Consider the following 4,068-nt stretch of genomic DNA (forward strand, 5'->3'; position numbering starts at 1 on the left):
GACCTGACAACATTGGATCGATACGAAAACGTGCAGTATCGGCCATGAATGTGAAAAGAGTGTAACTTACGTGAGGGAGAAGATGTCAGCACGGCTATATAGTCCCGCCAGCGACGAAGTTATACCAAAAAAATAATGATTTTGGGACATCGGTCACTAAGTGATTAATGTAGGTTGGAAATATGAAAGTGAAACGAGCAAGAATGAAGACTTTTGTCAAAAGTTTGATGACAAAACGCCTCCGAGCAGGACACGACCACCAGCGGCGGGAAGCGAGAAGAACCGCGAGACCGGAGAGGAAACAAAAATAGAATCCGAAACAATTCAAAGTGGTTGGACGTTAACGGGACGGAGAGGGAGGAAAAAAGACGCCCCCGGGGCCCGGTTCGACTCCAGCGGCAGGTCAGCGTCCCCAAACTTTGAGCCGCAGGCAGGAAAACAAACTGCTAGCCACAGACTGGCCCAGCTGGAAACTTTCGACCAATCACGAGCGAGGCCAATCAGCGAGCGGACCAATCAGAGGGCAGGATACTGATTCGGAGCGGTTTGCCTCGAACTAATGACGTGCACTTACAGTAATACAATGACGTCACATGAAAAACAAATGAACTTTTCTATTTTATTATAAGACTCTAATTGAGAAGTACAGGCAGGATATGTTTTGTTTTTGGCTTTAAAGAAAAATACAACTAGGCGGACACTAGAAAACTGGGCATTAATAATTATAATAATAATAATAATAATATGTGCCAAGGGAAAACGTATCTAAATGTCTATTTCATTGTACAGTGTTCCCCTCATTGTTATTTTGTATTTATTTAGAGGGCAGGATACTGATTCGTAGCGGTTTGCCTCGAACTAATGACGTGCACTTGCAGCAACACAATGACGTCACATTAAAATAAATTAACCGTTCTATTTAATTGAGAAGTACAGGCAGGATATTGTTGTTTTTTCAAAACAAACTAAACTTACTGGCTTATAATAAAACTAAAACTAGAGGGACACTAGACGACTGGGCATTGATAATTATAATAATATGTGCCAAGGGAAAACGTATTTAAATGTCTATGTTCCCCTCATTATTGTTAGTATTGTATTATAAATACAGCGTATAACTTCTGTACAGTTTATTTTAATTTACGCAGATGTTAATACAACTTATCTATTTTTTACTTTGCAACCATTTTTTGTTTTTCTCTTATTATGTCATTTTATATTGTTGTTTTTCCCCTGTAAAAGCTAACTCAGGGAGAAACAGGGGGTGCTCCACTAACCACGTTAAACCCAGATTCCGAACTAACAAAGGTCTTAACTCATTCTCTTTCTATGCCACATCAATGTGGAATGCGCTCCCAACAGGTATAAAAGAAAGGGCATCTCTATCCTCCTTCAAAACCGCTATAAAAGTTCACCTCCAGGCAGCTACAACCCTAAACTAACACCCTCCCCGGATTGCTAATAATCAAATGTAAACAATCAAATGCAGATTCTTTTTCTTATGCCTTCTGATCTCTCTCTCTCTCTCTCTCTCTCTCTCTCTCTCTCTCTCTATGTCCACTACTTGATGTCCATATCCCCCCCTCCACACTCCTGATTGTAAATAATGTAAATAATTCAATGTGATTATCTTGTGTGATGACTGTATTATGATGATAGTATATATGATAGTATATATCTGTATCATGAATCAATTTAAGTGGACCCCGACTTAAACAAGTTGAAAAACTTATTCGGGTGTTACCATTTAGTGGTCAATTGTACGGAATATGTACTTCACTGTGCAACCTACTAATAAAAGTCTCAATCAATCAATCAAAACGCACAAGAATTCCAAAAGTACCTGTGCAAATGTCAACAAACATCTATTCTCTTCACTGTTCGGATGTCACGCCACGGGAAAATGCAGCCACCTGCTGGCTTTAAGAGGTACTGCACACAAAAATTGAGGTGGCTGTAAAAAAAAAAGTGGAATTAACACCTTATTATGCCTAATTTGGACAACCAGGTATGGTGAAAATAAGGTATTTTTTAAAAATTATTAATAAAATAAAATAAGATAGATAAATTAAAAACATTTTCTTGAATGAAAAAGAAAGTAAAACAATATAAAAACAGTTACATAGAAACTAGTAATTAATGAAAATGAGTAAAACTAACTCTTAAAGGTTAGTACTATTAGTGGACCAGCAGCACGCACAATCATTTGTGCTTACAGACTTGGGGGAGGGTTTTTTTTTGGGTTGGTGCACTAATTGTAAGTGTATCTTGTGTTTTATATGGTGATTTAATTTTAAAAAAAATAAATAAATCCAAATAAAAAAAAAACAACACAATACCAATAATAGAAAAACCAATACCGATCATTTCCATACATACATATATATATACACATACATCCATATACATATATATACATACATACAGAGAGACAGAGACAGAGAGAGAGACAGAGACAGAGACAGAGAGAGAGAGAGAGAGAGAGAGAGAGAGAGAGAGAGAGAGAGAGAGAGAGAGAGAGAGAGAGAGAGAGAGAGAGAGAGAGAGAGAGTCAAGGTTTCTGTGGTTTATCCGTTATAGTGCTCAATACCGGGATAGAGCGGAATATACGTTAGGTCAGGAAAAAACACTTTAACAGTTAGTTTTACTCATTTTCATTAACTGCTAGTTTCTATGTAACTGGTTGTTATATTGTTTTACTTTCTTTTTCATTCAAGAAAATTTCAATTTATCAATCTTATTTTATTTGATTATTTTTTTATGACCTTATCTTCACCATACCTGGTTGTCCAAATATGTGCCAAGGGAAAACGTATTTAAATGTCTATGTTCCCCTCATTAGTTATTATTGTATTACAAATACAGCATATAACTTCTGTACAGTTTATTTTAATTTACCACAGCTGTTAATACAACTGATCTATTTTTACTTTGCAACCATTTTTTGTTTTTCTCTTATTATGCCATTTTATGTTTGTTTTTTTCTGTAAAGCTAACTCAGGAGAAACGCACAAGATTTCCAAAAGTACCTGTGCAAATGTCAACAAACATCTATTCTCTTCACTGTTCGGATGTCACGCCACGGGAAAATGCCGCCACCTGCTGGCTTTAAGGGGTACTGCACACAAAAACTGAGGTGGCTGTAAAAAAAAAAAAGTGGAATAAAAACATTATGCCTAATTTGGACAACCAGGCATGGTGAAGATAAGGTAATTTTTAAAAAATTAATAAAATAAAATAAGATAGATAAATTAAAAACATTTTCTTGAATGAAAAAGAAAGTAAAACAATATAAAAACAGTTACATAGAAACTAGTAATTAATGAAAATGAGTAAAACTAACTGTTAAAGGTTAGTACTATTAGTGGACCAGCAGCACACACAATCATTTGTGCTTACAGACTTGGGGGAGGGAGGTTTTTTGGGTTGGTGCACTAATTGTAAGTGTATCTTGTGTTTTTTCTGTTGATTTAATTAAAAAATATATATATTTTTTTTTTTTTAAAAACACGATACCGATAATAGAAAAACCGATACCGATAATTTCCGATATTACATTTTAAAGCATTTATCGTTCGATAATATCGGCAGGCCGATATTATCGGACATCTCTAATATAAATATATATATATATATATATATATATATATATATATATATATATATATATATATATATATATATATATATATATATATATATATATATATATATATATATATATATATATATATATATATACACATACATATACATATACTGCTGGAGCAGGAGTGTCCAACTTTGTGACTGGGGTCATAAAGTGGGCTTGAATCAAGACTGCCTGCAAAGTAACTACATGTAGGAGTACATATTATTATGATAAATATAAAGAATATATGATTATTAGAATTGGTTATAAAAAGGTATGTGAAAATTCGACTCCTACTCCTACAAATCCATCCATCCATCCATTTTCTACCGCTTGTCCCTTTTGGGGGTCGCGGGGGGTGCTGGAGCCTATCTCAGCTGCATTCGGGCGGAAGGCAGGGTATACCCTGGACAAGTCGCCACCTCATCACATCATTC

The 4,068-nt window shown here is 35.1% G+C and overlaps 1 protein-coding gene across 1 annotated transcript in view; it reads right to left on the reverse strand.

Moving 5' to 3' along the window:
• Positions 1-439, reverse strand: part of fgfrl1a (fibroblast growth factor receptor like 1a) — a 119,959-nt gene extending 119,520 nt beyond the window's left edge. The window contains exon 1 of the mRNA XM_062039599.1: positions 71-439. The gene's annotated coding sequence lies outside the window, so the exon portion shown is untranslated. The remainder of the gene's footprint in view (positions 1-70) is intronic.
• Between the last annotated feature and the right edge of the window lie 3,629 nt (positions 440-4,068).

The sequence above is a fragment of the Entelurus aequoreus genome, linkage group LG28 (genome assembly GCF_033978785.1).
Source record: "Entelurus aequoreus isolate RoL-2023_Sb linkage group LG28, RoL_Eaeq_v1.1, whole genome shotgun sequence".
Lineage (NCBI taxonomy): Eukaryota > Metazoa > Chordata > Actinopteri > Syngnathiformes > Syngnathidae > Entelurus > Entelurus aequoreus.